Raw genomic sequence first — 16,737 nt, forward strand, 5'->3', positions numbered from 1 at the left:
GCTGAAGTCATTAAATCTAATTTTTTAACCACTCCACAGATTTAATATTGGCAACCTATAGTTTTGGCAAGTCGTTTAGGACATCTACTTTGTGCATGCCACAAGTAATTTTTCCAACAGTTGTTTACAGACAGATTGGTTCACTTTTAATTGACTATATCACAATTCCAGTGGGTTGCACTAAGTTAACTGTGCCTTCAGCAGCCTGGAAAATTCCAGAAAATGATGTCAAGCCTTTAGACAATTAGCCAATTAGCTTCTGATAGGAGGTGTACTGAATTGGAGGTGTATCTGTGGATGTATTTTAAGGCCTACCTTCAAACTCAGTGCCTTTTGCTTGACATCTTGGGGAAATCAAAAGAAATCAGCCAAGACCTCAGAAAAAATAACTGTGGACCTCAACAAGTCTGGTTCATCCTTGGGAGCAATTTCCAAACACCTGAAGGTACCACGTTCATCTGTACAATCAATAGTATGCAAGTATAAACACCATGGGACCATGCAGCCATCATACCACTCAGGAATGAGATGCATTCTGTCTCCTACAGATGAACGTACTTTGGTGCGAAAAGAGCAAATCAATCCCAGAACAACAGCAAAGGACCTTGTGAAGATACTGGAGGAAACAGGTAGACATGTATCTATATCCAAAGTAAAATGAGTCCTATATTGATATAACCTGAAAGGCTGCTCAGCAAGGAAGAAGCCACTGCTCCAAAACCACCATAAAAAAGCCAGACTACTGTTTGCAAGTGCACATGGGGACAAAGATCTTACTCTTTTGAGAAATGTCCTCTGGTCTGATGAAACAACATTTTTACTTTTTGGCCATAATGACCATCGCTATGTTTGGAGGAAAAAGGGTGAGACTTGCAAGCCGAAGAACACCATCCCAACCATGAAGCATGGGGGTGGCAGCATCATGTTGTGGGGGTGCTTTGCTGCAGGAGGGACTGGTGCACTTCGCAAAATTGATGGCATTATGAGGAAGATATATTGCATTATGTGGATATACTGAAGCAACATCTCAAGACATCAGCCATGACGCTCGTTCGCAAATGGGCCTTCCAAATGGACAATGACACTAAGCATTCCTCCAAAGTTGTGGCAAAATGGCTTAAGGACAACAAAGTCAAGGTATTGGAGTGGCCATCACAAAGCCCTGACCTCAATCCGATAGAAAATTTGTGGCCAGAACTAAAAAAGTGTGTGCAAGCAAGGAGGCCTACAAACCTGACTCAGTTACACCAGTTCTGTCTGGAGGAATGGGCCAAAATTACAGCAACTTATTGTGAGAAGCTTGTTGAAGGCTTCCCAAAATGTTTGACCCAAATTAAACAATTTAAAGGCAATGCTACCAAATACTAACAAACTGCATGTAAACTTCTGACCCACTGGGAATGTCAGGAATTGTGAAAAACTGAGTTTAAATGTATTTGGCTAAGGTGTATATAAACTTCTGCCTTCAATTGTACGTCCATACAATGCAAGTGAATGGTGGCCAGAACTTTAAAAGTCCAAAAAGCACATAAAGTCAGCATAAAAGTAATCCATAAGACTCCAGTGGTTTAATGTCTTCAGAAGCAATATGATAGATGTGGCTGAGAAACAGATGGATATTCAAGTCCTTTTTTACTATAAATTCTCTTCCCTGCCCAGTAGGTGGTGATATGCACAAAGAATGTGAATCGCCAAAAAACAAAAGAAAGTATGTGAAAGTGAATATTGAACTGTTTCTCACCCACATCTATCATATCGCTTCTAAAAACATGGATTTAACCACCGGAGTCATATGGATTACTTTTACGCTGCCTTTATATGCTTTTTTGAGCTTCAAAGTTTTGCTCACCATTCACTTGCATTGTTAAAGAGCTGAGATACTCTACTAAAAATCTTAATTTGTGTTCAGCAGAAGAAAGAAAGTCATACACATCTAGGATGGCATGGGGGTGAGTACATTAGAGAGAGAATTTTCGATATTGGGTGAACTATCCCTTAAAGGATTTTTTAACTTTTGTAATTTATATCATAGTAGATTCACAGATGGGTAAAACATAGAGCTGTTCAGCCATGACATCAATTTGTAGGCAAACCCGGAAGTCTAATTCGCCATGGGATTTTCCAATGGGTTTTTATAATGGGGTTTTCAATTTATGAAGCCATTTTCATTTTGAAGCCGCCGTGTTTTTTATTATTATTATTATTATTATTTTTATTATGCAATTCAATACGGCTTCAAAAATGTTGAACGTCTGAGGCATAAAAGTGTGTAATTTACATTGTAAAATGTCAAATAATGTTCACCACAGACCTTATATGTAAAAAACAAAAAATAAAAAAAAAAAAAAACATAAAAACCAATAGGAAAATTCAGAGGGAACCCATGCTAAATTATCTTACGAGTTTTTGGACTACAACCTGAACAGCTCTATAATCGGTCAGACTTTTTTACTCTTTCATTGGCAAATTCCCACTGTGGGCAGCTTATAACAGATTCCAGATCAGAGGGCTTGTCTGTGTCATCTCTGATACTGCAGCTTGTTTTTGTTTGCAATGAAGGTTTTGTGGTTGAACGGCACTCTGTTCAGAGTGCAGGCTGAGTGTAGGAAGCAAGTGATCTGAGAGAGGGCAACAGGGTGTCCATCTGTTTGTATAAATGCTCTTCCACAAAACCCCAGTGCATAAGCTCCTTACATTAGGAACAAAACATTGAGTAATCTCTCTCCAGCACAGGTAGGTCTATATGCACAAGGCTACAGTGCACTTCTTTAGCCTATTACTTTTAATAAATGAATGTTTTTAAAGTTTATTACAAAGCAACTGGACATTGTTTTGTTTTTGTTTTTTAATTTACAGAACACACGCACACACAAAGTCCAGAACAATTTTAGCGAATTTACACAAGACATTAATGATCTCGATAAGAACATGAGACAGAATATCTATCTTTTTAATACAGATTATTTAATTATTCTTCATAGCATTTTAATTACTCAATGTTCTATGTGATTTTAGGAAATCTTCTTAGCAGAGTACCATGAACCTGTGTTGAATCTCATTAAAAAAAAATTGCAGACTAAACGAGTTTTGTTTTTGGAGAGTCTCTCGTGACTTTAAGTGTTCCTCCCTCACGGTGACGCACGCAATCCTGATCCGAATATGTCGTGCATTCCTATCATTAAATCATTTATTGAATATTTAAGTTTTGTTGTTGTGTTGTGTTTCTAAACAGGTTGAATTGATTCCCTAAATATATCAGTTAAATCAGCACACCGGCAGTTTTAACTCACTTTAAACTCACTTACTGCACTCTGGCATTTATCTTCTTCGCCTGCATCACTACCATTCCGTCTGTAAACACTATATCCCTCCACGTAATATAGGACCTTCCATGCTTTTATTTGATTCTCCCCGATTCTTACTCGAGTAAAAACCACTAAATAAATCTGGTCAAATAATATAAACATATAATATTTCGTTCAAATCATTAATTATTTATTATATAATGAATGGATTTTATGGCTGTCAAATGATGTCAAAATATAATGCACGAATGCAGCTCCAGTTATGATTGATTGACGTATTACGTGCTTTGGAGAAAAAAAAAAAACTAAAACACAATGTACTCGCTGACGTAACCTTGTGCATCTGATAAATAATAAAATATGGGTTTAATATCGCGTAGCATTTCAATGCACAGTCACACTGAGGGCTTTTTCGCGACATATATATTGAGAGTATTTCAAACGTATAGTCCGACCATATAAAAAAGTCATTATTACCTTCCAGCTCTAAAATGTAAACAAGGAAAGGAATTCACAGGATTTTTTTCCATTAATATGGGGAGGCGGATGAATACATAAAGCGCTTCAGCGTGATCGCTTCCTACTACCTTAACCCCGCCCACTCATTCTGCTGCCACACTCAAAGCTCATCTCTGATTGGCCACATATCCATCCATCATAGTGCATTGCCAGTCATGGTGGATAGGACACTTTGTACATGGAGGTTTTCGACTGTACGGGCAAAATAATTACCCCGAATAGGAGTTAAGGATTGCACGTATTATTGCTGACATCTGTTCGGCGCCTTTTATTTCCTTGCCTGGTTTGATCTTCATTACACTTGTTTTAAGTGTTTTCGGGCAGTAAGAAACCTGGTGTTTATCGCACAGATGTGGATCTAGTAGCTGCTCCGGGTAAGTCGATCGTCTCATCCAGCTGAAGCTCTGGCAGTGCCGAATGATCCGCCACCTCTCTGAATCAATAAAAAAAACAACAACAACAAAAAATCGCCAAAATGATGGTTCTTTCGCTTTCACGCGCACGCAGACGCCGTCGCGTGAGTTATTGTACAGCACCAGAAGGGGGAAAACTCGCGTCTGAAATGGAAGCTGGTGAGATCTGGAGGTTCAGACTAGGCTTTTGATAATCAATTGGGTGGCAAGGATACAAGGATAAAAACCGCGCACAGTTACTGTCCTTTTGAGTAAATACCTACCTTATCCTTAGTGGATCATTTTAAATCGTGATTTACTGAGATATGACGTTATTCGTTGTTGTTGTGGTGCTTCTTCAGACGGGCTGTCAGATTTTGTCGCTGTCCGAAATGCCAACGTGATTTTGAAGCAGTCGCGCAAATTTCAGCTCACTTTGCATTACACTACAAGACCGCTTGTGGTATGTTGTGTTCTGTATAAATCATTTACTGATGCAAGGTTTTTTGGGGGGGGGGGATAATTGATGTTTGTTAAAATGGAATTAATTTTTTCAGCACTGAAGCTGCTCGCATATCAAGTTTGGTTGATCCTGCTCACGGACTCCAAACAAAAGTTTGGTTTAACCTACGCAGTTCTGCGACACCACCTTCTCTCTCTTCTCTCTTTGTTATGCAATAACAACATGCATTTTTCTCGTTAAGAATTCAGAGAAAACATGCCATTCCACAATTTGTGAAAGTGTGAACTCAGTCTCCTATACAGATATTTTGGCCCAAAGTTTCTAAAGGCTGAGTTGTCAGTGAAAAGTGACTTTGCACATTGGTGGCTTCATTATTCCAGCTCTCATTTTAGGCTGTATCTCATCATGAGCTGAATGTCTAGGGTCATGCAGACAGGTACAGTGCCGTCGTGATTCCCAGCAGGGACTCAATTGCTGTAATGTCCTCTCCTGGGGTACCAATAACAGACACAGAGAGAAAAGACTTCTTTTAGGCATACAAATGTACCACTGATGTTTTAATGCAGCAAAAAGCAAATACATGACAAAAAACATTATGTAAAACCAGGGGTTTTCAAACAGGTCCGGGAACCCCAGGGGGCCGCAAGGAGGTATGGGGCCCATTAGAGGACAGGGTGGGGATTTTTTTTTCTGAAATAGTTTTGTGTGCACTCATAATAAGTTTTGCGTTCCCTTGCAATAAATATACCATGGTTTTACTACAGTAACCATATAGTGATGATACAGGAAAACAAAAACTTTGGTAATAAAAATAATACTTTTGTAGTTATTATGGTTTTACTAATCAAATACCGTAGTTTAACTATTGTTTTATTTTAGTAATATTGTGGACTGTAGTAAGCATAGTTTTCTATAGTAATATCGTAGTAACTATTAAAAGTAAGTAACCATGTTTTTTGGGGGGAAACCACGGTTTGAATACAGTAGGCTGTACTGTGTCCATAAAGACATGATGGTTTTACTATAGATTAACCATGATTAGTTTTGTGGCAACAATGGTTTTATTACAAATACCATGGTATTTGTATTAAAATCATAATAACCACAAAATTATGATTTTTATTACCAGTTTTAATTTTCCTCTATTATTACTATGGTTTTACTGCGAATATCAAGGTTAAAATATAGTTATCATAGTAAAACCATGGTAAATGTTACGAGGGAACGCAAAACTATTGCGGGGGAATGCAAAACTTATTGCAAGGGCACGCAAAACTATTTTCAGACAAACAAATCCCGTCCTGTCCTCTAAGGGACTCCATAAGGGGCTGCAAGGGGGTCAAAATGTATACAAGTAAACATTTATGAAAACTGACATTTTTACAGTTTCATTCTGCTTTCTAAGGACTAACAATAGATTTCATTAGAATTGAACATTTTTTTCTTCAGGTTTATAGCCTACATTTAACAGTAATCTGATAGTGGATAGAAACAAGACATGTGGTCACCTTTATAAATGTTTATTTTTATTTTTCAGATAATATTTTTTTATCATTTATTTTGGCTTTAGTACAATGACTATATAAATCAAGTTATTCAATTATTTTTTTTTTAAACAACATATTATGTCTTTATAATATTATACTTTTTTCACACACTATAAACAGGTCTTTACACATGAAAATATATGACTGTCTTTTTTGGAGGGTGGTCCCTCGCAGGGGATCATCATAATCGGGGGTCCTTGGCATCAAAAAGTTTGAAAACCCCTGCTGTAAACAGTGCTGTTCCTTTTGTGTGATAGCGCTGCTTACTGATTGGAACATTTGAGTTCCATGCATGGAAATGATTAGCCTGTGCACTTTGGCTGCTGTTCACAAAATGTTTTTGTTGTGATGAGATGACACATGAACACTAAATGTCGTTCCAAACCTGTATGACTTTCTTTCTTAAACAGAACACAAAAAATATATACCGGTTTTTCTTTTTTAGCAAAATGGCAATTGATATTGACTCACTTTAAAGCTTAAAGTACCCAAAAGTATCAAACTGTAAATTAAAATATTGACGTCCGTTGCATGTTCATGAGAACGGCATGAGAGAAGCTCGTTCAAATGCATTGCTCTCATATACTCATATTTTCTCTAAAAAACATTTAAATTTCAGGCTGTTTCTTGCCAAAGCCTATCATATGTCTTTAGAAGATTTGGAATATAACACAGTAGTCACGTGGACTACTTTTATGATACTTTTGATAAATTAGTCGCTATCAACTGCCATTGTATTGAAAAGACAAACCAGTATATTAATTTAAACATCGTTTGTGTTTTGCATACGAAAGTAATTTAAAGGGTTTTGGAACAACATCAGAGTGAGTAAATTATGTCAGATTTTTTTTAATTTTTAAATTTTTGTTTTTATCCATTTCCACTCAAAGTCTGTGGCCTTTGGCCTCTCCCAAGCTGTAACTGCAAGTATTCAGAAATTTGTTTTGGGTCAAAAACCCTGTACTGGAGAGAATGGTGTGTAATGTGCTCTGTAAGGTGAGAGAACCTCTTTTCACCACCTGATTACATCATTATGTTAATGAAGTCAGAATTATTTTAGTCAGAACATATTGTAGCGCATGTAGCGGGCATACTATGCTGCTGGCGTTGTGAGACTCTTTGTTAGGTGACAGCCACAGACCCACAGTTATTGGAAAACCTTTTTCTGCAATCAATAATAATTTTGTCCTTGATCAGCAGCATCTGATATTGGCCAACATCTGATTGAAAACAAATCCACTTTTAAGGTCATAGCGCTGCTGATTAAATTAAGTATCATAGGGAAAAAAAAGCCCTTCCCTGCCCTTTCCTGTTCAAAATGGCCTCTGTGTCCTTACTGGCTGTTTAGTTGGTGGAGTAGGCACAGTAAAGTGCTAAAGCCCTCAGAAAGAGCAAAGACCACCTTCCCTGTGTTATTTTCTCCTCCAACAAGATCTTAATTGAGCCATCATCTGCTGATCAAGGGGTTAAACTTCAATTATTGTAATGAGCAGTATGAAAAGAGACCACTGAAGATAAGGGCAACCCTTTTCCACCAGAGACGAGACAAGTTCAGGATGGGTTTATGGGTTTTTGACAAGCAATCATAGTTTCGCATTTAAAAAAAAAAAAGGGTTTTGACATGTTAGCTGACATATTCAGGTTTTTCAAATGATGCTATAGTATCAGAGGCTTTAGAAGGACACAGTTGAAAGTTATTGCTTCCACTATTTTGTATTTTATTTTACTAAAGACACGGTAACTCTTTATGGTAACTTTAAATAAACTCATTAACATTAGTGATGCACCAATACCACTTTTTCTTTCCCGATTCAGATACCTGAACTCTCCCCCAGATCAACAGCATTATACCTGAGTAATGCATTATAATGCATTAAGCATTGTATAATGTAATAATAATTATTAATATTATTAATGAAGTTAATTATAAAGTGTTACCCAACTCCATCTCTCACAGACTGCATGAATTTGCCAAATTTCCCCTAAAGCCACAAGATCCCTGGACTGGTTTTTGCTGTCCAAACAAGGTCTAAAGCACAGGGTGGTTAATTCAGTGTTGAAGCACTAGTGTACTGGAGGAGAGAGCAGCTGTACGTGCCCCTTAAAAAGACCACCATCTTTTTTTTTATCTGTGAGAGGATTGCACTTGATCACATTAAATGCCAGGTGTAAATGCACCCAACAGGCATTTTTATCAGAATCGTGATCGGATCACTGAAACCACATTCGGAGGTGGTCAGAGATGGATTCTGACCATATTCAAAGAAGGTGTTAATACAAATGGATTTCCAGATACAACTACAAAAGTAGTTAATTATGTGATGAGGTTATGCTTCAGTCATTCGTTGTTAAGGCACTGTGTTGCAGTTTCTTGATTTTTTCTGTTTACTCTGCCATTGCAATGTAAAGAACACAATAGACACTGCTGTCTTGCAGTCTTGTCACCCAAACAATGAACAATATACTATAAACTATTCCCTTGGAATACACATGGAATATTTTTTTTGTCTTCTCAAAACCCCACTTGCTCATGTCTCTCTCCTGTTTTCTGATCACTGTATGGCTCTTACAACACTCAAGTGAAACCAGGCATCACTCATGTGTTTCAGATTCATTTTAGCATGAATTTTCTTTGGCGACCCGAAATTTAGCTGTGGCGACTGCCAAACAATTTTTAAAGAAGGAAAACCCCTGACTTTTAAAGTGATGAACAGCATCTAAATTATCCATCAGTGTTTTTAAAATTCCCTAATGACATAAAATTGTTAGTTACCGCCTCTGATGTAAATGTAATGTGTACTGTAAGTAGCGTTTTCCATTTTGTGCAGGTAACTTTGATCGGCTCTCTATCCAATCACAGTGGAGACACATTTGAGTGCAAGGTGTAAATGCAATCCAGCTAAAGAATATCCAGATACTATCCGAATATGAAACACATGTTAATGCCGGGTGTAAATGGGGCCATACAATCAAACACTCAAATATGGCGATACTGTGAATAAGGTCGATTATAAATGTAGGATGTACAGCGAGTATGAATAATTGGTCCTCATGTTTATTTCAGGTGAACATCTTTTAATCATTTTATTAAGCAAGACGCTAAATGCGCTAGATGCTGGTGAACACTTCAATACTTTATTAATGGATGCAGGCAGTTTACAGTGCAGCCAGACGTCTGTCATGATTTGACTTTTTTTTTTTTCGCAGTCCCAATGATACTGATTTACAAATCATAAATCAGACATATTTGATTGAGTTTAAAATATATAATTATGTCATCAATAGTACTGAATGTCTTAAAAAAATACCCTCAAGTTAAAATGATGTGTGTTGACCTTATTCTGGGTGTGCACTTAAAAGAATAAATGAGAAACTGCAGAATTAAATTTAGTTTATTTTAAGTTTAGGAGTAATCTTTTGGAAGGTGTATGTAAGAATTTATCTTCTAAATATGGTGAATGGCTACTTCTTTCATGTCCGTTTGTGTGGATATTTTGATTATTTTTAACTTGTATGATGATGGCGATTATTCGTTGATTTTATTAGGGGTTTTCCCTGTATTTCCCCTTGAATAAGTGTTAGTGGTGAAAATATCCAATTGCATAAAACCCACCATGTGTGTTCGTGGGATCAGAGGTTAGCACAGGCCAAGACCTACATAAGTTAAATGCGGTTCTGATATCCACATACAGTACACAAAATGTATGTGCATGTTTCAGGATGAAGATAAAGGCAGCACATTTCCTAACCATCTCCAAACCAGGCATGCAAGCAATAATCTCTTTCATGTAAATCTGGGTTTTTGTCCTAACCAGCTGTGATCGCTAGGGTAGAGAACCGAGAACTGGTTCTTTTTCACAACTAGTTCCATATTTAAAAAATATCGGAACCAAATGATATTAATGATTTCTGGATATGTTAATGGTTTGCAAACGAGTATTCTTCCACCTGTGCGAATGGAACACTGTACTAAAATACTCTGTACATTTCTCCTGCATTGATATTTAGCGGCGCTGATACGCCATCTACTGCGTGAAACACAACAACCAATGTAGCCCGATTCCCAACAAATGTAGGCAAAACTGCTGAAGCCAGTAGGTCGTAAATCCAGTGAGAATGGCATTTCTTATTTCCAAATACACTATATTGCCAAAAGTATTCGCTCATCTGCCTTTAGATGCATATGAACTTAAGTGACATCCCATTCTTAATCCATAGGGTTTAATATGACGTCGGCCCACCCTTTGCAGCTATAACAGCTTCAACTCTTCTGGGAAGGCTTTCCACAAGGTTTAGGAGTGTGTTTATGGGAATATTTGACCATTCTTCCAGAAGCGCATTTGTGAGGTCAGACACTGATGTAGGACGAGAAGGCCTGGCTCACAGTCTTCGCTCTAATTCATCCCAAAGGTGCTCTATCTGGTTGAGGTCAGGACTCTGTGCAGGCCAGTCAAGTTCTTCCACACCAAACTCGCTCATCCATGTCTTTATGGACCTTGCTTTGTGCACTGGTGCGCAGTCATGTTGGAACAGGAAGGGGCCATCCCCAAACTGTTCCCACAAAGTTGGGAGCATGGAATTGTCAAAAATCTCTTGGTATGCTGAAGCATTCAGAGTTCCTTTCACTGGAACTAAGGGGCCAAGCCCAGCTCCTGAAAAACAACCCCACACCATATTCCCCCCTCCACCAAACTTCACAGTTGGCACAATGCAGTCAGACAAGTACCGTTCTCCTGGCAACCGCCAAACCCAGACTTGTCCATCAGATTGCCAGATGGAGAAGCGTGATTCGTCACTCCAGAGAACGCGTCTCCACTGCTCTAGAGTCCAGTGGCGGCGTGCTTTACACCACTGCATCCGACGCTTTGCATTGCACTTGGTGATGTATGGCTTGGATGCAGCTGCTCGGCCATGGAAACCCATTCCATGAAGCTCTCTACGCACTGTTCTTGAGCTAATCTGAAGGCCACATGAACTTTGGAGGTCTGTAGCGATTGACTCTGCAGAAAGTTGGCGACCTCTGCACACTATGCGCCTCAGCATCCGCTGACCCCGCTCTGTCATTTTACGTGGCCTACCACTTCGTGGCTGAGTTGTTGTCATTCCCAATCACTTCCACTTTGTTATAATACCACTGACAGTTGACTGTGGAATATTTAGTAGCGAGGAAATTTCACGACTGGACTTGTTGCACTGGTGGCATCCTATCACAGTACCACGCTGGAATTCACTGAGCTCCTGAGAGCGGCCCATTCTTTCACAAATGTTTGTAGAAGCAGTCTGCATGCCTAGGTGCTTCATTTTATACACCTGTGGCCATGGAAGTGATTTGAACACCTGAATTCAATTATTTGGATGGGTGAGCGAATACTTTTGGCAATATAGTGTATGTCTTATACAAAAGTAAACATTTTTTTTTAAATGTACTCATTAAGGAACCATAATAGGAATTAAAACCGGTATTGTTCAATTCAATTCCTTATGATTCCCATCCCTAGTGATCGTGACACTTTGGTGGTTGCTTGTTTAATGTTTGTTCAGCATAGTCAAAGTGAAATCTTACTGGTCCAAAATCCTGATACACACACTTCATCAAATATGCTCTGATTGGCTGTGATAGTGTAGCTTCTCACAGCATTTTCTCTTTCAGGGTGAACAATCCTGTATAATTTTTTATCTTTTGTTTATTAATAAACAGATGTTCTTAAAGAGTAACAGCCCAGAGCAGTTTTGTATTTTTTCTGGACTTTATTGCATTAAGTCTATAAGATGTACTTATCTAGCTACTTTTAGAACTTGGCAGTTTGATACTGCAGATAATGTTTACTTTTGTATGACATATTTCTTATGTTGTGTTTTGGATGAAAGCATCTGCTAAATGACTGAATGAAAATATAGCCAGTATTTTCCAGTCACCTGTCTTTTAGTTTCAATTTCCATATGTGTTGTAATAGGCAGATTACCCATCAGCTCTCTGTCAGTGTCAAGGTTTGTGTGCATGCGTTTTTTAAGAACAAATTAGAGAACTCACTGTCATCCTGTCAGTCTCATCAAGTGTAACTATGCAAATATTTCCCTTGGGAACACATTTGCGGCAACCTTGTACCTGATTCTGCGGGGTGGTGAAGAAGTCAAAGGAGAATAAAATCCTGATTATTTGAATCCCACGTTCATATAAAGACAAAAATAACAGGAACTACTCCTCTATTCTTCCTATTAGTACGCTTTCTAATGCTTAACACACACTGTAAACCCAAATGCTCAAAATAATTAATTGTTTTGAGTAGGGAAAAATGTAATCATACAAATTAGTTAAAGAAATTAACCTTTTGAGTATTTGAGTTCACGAAACTGACACATTTTATGTAACCTGAATTGTTTTATTGTTTTGAGTTTAATGAACTTGTCACTTTAAATTTACAGAAATGTGTATTTAACTGAAACTGGGCAGGGATTTCTATTTCCCAGCATGCTTTGGATGGCACTCGACAGGGAGAGTAAATGTTCAAATAAAGTGTTATATAATGTGTCTTTGTACAGGATGAATGTTAAGGGGGAGACTTGTTAGTGTTTAATGTTTTGTTGAGTTATTTCGAAGAGTTGCTGTGGGGGGCCTGGGTAGCTCAGCGAGTATTGACACTGACTACCACCCCTGGAGTCGTGAGATCGAATCCAGGGTGTGCTGAGTGACTCCAGCCAGGTCTCCTAAGCAACCAAATTGGCCCGGTTGCTAGGGAGGGTAAAGTCACATGGGGTAACTTCTTCGTGGTCGCGAATACGGTTCTCGCTCTCAGTGGGGCGCGTGGTAAGTTGTGCGTGGATCACGGAGAGTAGCATGAGTCTCCCGTGCTGTGAGTCTCCGCGGTGTCATGCACAGCGAGCCACGTGATAATATGCGTGGATTGACGGTCTCAGAAGTGGAGGCAACTGAGACTTGTCCTCTGCCACCCGATTTGAGGTGAGTAACCATGCCAGCATGAGGACCTACTAAGTAGTGGGAATTGGGCATTCCAAATTGGGAGAAAAGGGGATAAAATAAAATAAAAATAAATAAAAAGAAGAGTTGCTGTTATGTTAAAGTTTTTGGAGGTTACCATTATGATGAATGGTGGAGCTTTAGCTTTGGTCAAGGACAGATGTAATTAAAGATTTTTCTGCAGTACATTGCTTTAGTCTTTGAGCAATTGCTATGCTAATCAAAGTATAGTGTGCTTTTTGCATGCTAGCAGTCACTGTGTTAGCTACGGTAGTTCTAGCTAGGACTAGCTAGCTAGGTAATTACATGGTAATTTTAAGTTCAGCCAACGAGTTATATTTAAAGTGCCATCAAATGAGTTAGTTCGCTCAATATTTCTAGTTAAGAGCAATTAACATGCATGTGTAGCACAAAATCAAAATCTGAAAGTTCTATTAACTTAAACTTTAGTTTATTAATTTAAATTTGATGTAACCGATTGTCTCTATTTTTTTAAGTTCTGCTAACTTATTAGGATTTACAGTGCACTCACGAGGCATTCATAACACAATCAGTGAAACGTAAACTCAGATTGTTGAAATGTTTGTACAGTTTTAACAAATCTATTTAAAGGTACAATCTAACTTGGCACTGGTTGAAAACAAGTAGTTAAAAGGATAGTTTACCTAAAAATAAAATGTGTTCATAATTTACTCACCTTAATGTTGTTCCAAACCAATAATGAAATGACTTTCTTCTGTGGAACTCAAAAAGAGATGTTAGGCAGAATGTTAGCCTCAGTCCCCTTTCACCTTCTATGTATGGAAAAAAAGATGCAATGAAAGTGAATGGTGACTGAGACTAACATCTCCTTTTGTGTTCCACTGAAGAAAGAAAGCAATTTCATTTTTTCAACTACACTGGCAGCCAAAAGTTTGGAATAATGTACAGATTTTGCTGTATCTGAAGGAAATCGGTACTTTAATTCACCAAAGTGTCATTCAACTGATCACAAAGTATAGTCAGGACATAACTGATGTAAAAAACAGCACCATCACTATTTAAAAAAGTCATTTTTGATCATATCTAGACATACTCCATTTCCAGCAGCCATCAATCCAACACCTTATCCTTGAGTAATCATGTTAATTGCTCATTTGGTACTAGAAAATCACTTGCCATTATATCAAACACAGTTGAAAGCTATTTGGTTCATTAAATGAAGCTTAACTTTGTATTTGTTTTTGAGTTGCCACAGAATGCAATAGACTGGTATGTCTTAAGGTCAATATTAGGTCAAAAATGGCAAAAAAGAAACCGCTTTCTCTAGAAACTCATCAGTCAATCATTGTTTTGAGGAATGAAGGCTATACAATGAAATTGCCAAAAAAACTGAAGATTTCATATAAAGGTGTACACTACAGTCTGTAAAGGCAAAGGACAATTGGCTCTAACAAGGACAGAAAGAGATGTGGAAGGCCAGATGTACAACTAAACAAGAGGATAAGTACATCAGAGTCTCTAGATTGAGAAATAGAAGCCTCACATGTCCTCAGCTGACAGCTTCATTGAATTCTACCCGCTCAACACCAATTTCATGTACAACAGTAAAGAGAAGACTTAGGGGTGCAGGCCTTATGGGAAGAATTGCAGAGAAAAAGCCACTTTTGAAACAGAAAATCAAAAAGAAAATGTTAGAGTGGGCAAAGAAACACAGACACTGGACAACAGATAATTGGAAAAGAGTGTTATGGATCTTAACCCCATTGAGCTTTTGTGGGATCAGCTAGACTGTAAGGTACATGAGAAGTGCCCAACAAGACAGCCACATCTATGGCAAGTGCTACAGGAAGCGTGGGGTGAAATGTCACCTGAGTATCTGGACAAACTGACAGCTAGAATGCCAAGGATCTGCAAAGCTGTCATTGCTGCATGTGGAGGATGTTTTGATGAGAACTCTTTGAAGTAGTTTAAGAAGTTCTGATTTTTTTTTTTTTTTTTTTTAATTGTAATAGTAATTCATGTTATTAATGCCCTGACTAAACATTGTGATCAGTTGAATGCCACTTTGGTGAATAAAAGTACCAATTTCTTTCCATAAGAGCAAAATCTGACATTATTCCAAACTTTTGGCTGCCAGTGTATACTTTTAGCATCTTGATCGTTTAAAATCTAGTCACCATCTAAGGATAGGATCTGTAGTACAGCACTAGTGTAACTTGTATTGCAAAATCCTTTGAAGATCTTTCAAGTTACAAAACAAAAATCACAGATGCTTATTGGGGTTACTGAACCGTCCAGTCATGTCAATCACGTCATGTTAGGTTGTGTTTGTTGCTGTTACCCTAAACAGACTGCACAATAGCACAGCCTTGTGTTGCTTGTGTTGGAGAATGGCCGATATAAAGGGGTTACAGTGGCATGAGAGCAAGGGTTGGTCATCAGTCCCGCACAGCTGAAACAACATGTGTTGGAGCCAAGTGCTGAAACCAAACAGCCCTGCATCTCTCACTCGCTCCTGTTCTTTCTTTCTTACTTCAGCCTTTTGATCTGATTTCTTGCCAATGCTCTTTCTTTTTCTAACTGCACATGTAGTTCTGTTTTTCTTTATTCTGCTATACTTGCTTCTCTCTGTCTCGCTCTCATGGGGCACCACAGTTATATGGCAGTACAGCTGTGGTTCTTGTCTAAGGCCATCTGCAAACATTGTCCCGTTCGCTCTTTAAGCTCAGTATGGCAGATCACCGCCATGTTTTAATGGAAGATTGCTGGCTGGCCTCTTCTCATCACAGGAGATGCAGGCAGCAGTATGGAGATCTGGGAAATATGCCAGATAGGGAGGAGGAACATCACAGAAAAAAAAAAAATCCCTTCTTTCTCCTTCATATGTGACACAATTTGTGTGAGTGAGTTTGTGAGTGTTTACTCATGCGAGATTGCATGCTTCTCTCAGATGGAGCTCTGAATGCAATTGTGCACAAATAACAACAAAGCCTGGTCAGCCAATCAGATTCCTGCACAAGATATTTATTTATAGAGGTGTAAAGAATTACGTCATGTTAATGTTAAGTTTTGTTTTGTAGAGTGAAAGGGATAGTTCCCCCAAAAATGAAAATTCTGTCATCATTTACTCATTTATTTGTTCCAAACACAAAAGATGATGTTGGGCAGAACATTGGCCTCAGTCATCATTCACTTTCAGTGCATCTTTTTTTTTTTTTTTTTTCCATAAAATGAAAGTGAAAGGTGACTGAGGCTAATATTCTGCCCAACTTCTTTTTTTAAACGGAATTCTAATTTTTGGATGAACTATCCCTTTAATCAATTAATTGACAAGCTATTTTCCTCAGCTCTCTCCTTCTGTTGTCCCATACAGACGTACATGTGAATGTTTATGCATCTTTTCTGTTAGCTGCCTTCAGCAAGGATTTTACAAATCTTAACCACTACGTGTTTCCTCTGGGGATTAAAGCCAATGTTTATATTATTCAAATGTTACATAAGCACTCCTACAGTCCGCCTTGAGGACAGCGGGCAGCACTTACCTTTATTTTTA

At 38.2% G+C, this 16,737-nt stretch overlaps 1 protein-coding gene across 11 annotated transcripts in view; it reads left to right on the plus strand.

Annotated features, from left to right (window-relative positions):
* Nucleotides 1-3,963: 3,963 nt before the first annotated feature.
* Nucleotides 3,964-16,737, plus strand: part of mef2d (myocyte enhancer factor 2d) — a 99,268-nt gene continuing 86,494 nt past the window's right edge. For 10 of the 11 annotated variants that reach the window (XM_051721979.1, XM_051721987.1, XM_051721988.1 and 7 more), the window contains exon 1: nt 3,964-4,198. The gene's annotated coding sequence lies outside the window, so the exon portion shown is untranslated. Of the gene's footprint in view, nt 4,199-4,244; nt 4,397-16,737 lie in introns of those variants that run through there. The other variant, XM_051721977.1, reaches the window with a different exon arrangement.

The sequence above is a fragment of the Myxocyprinus asiaticus genome, chromosome 16 (assembly GCF_019703515.2).
Source record: "Myxocyprinus asiaticus isolate MX2 ecotype Aquarium Trade chromosome 16, UBuf_Myxa_2, whole genome shotgun sequence".
Classification (NCBI taxonomy): domain Eukaryota; kingdom Metazoa; phylum Chordata; class Actinopteri; order Cypriniformes; family Catostomidae; genus Myxocyprinus; species Myxocyprinus asiaticus.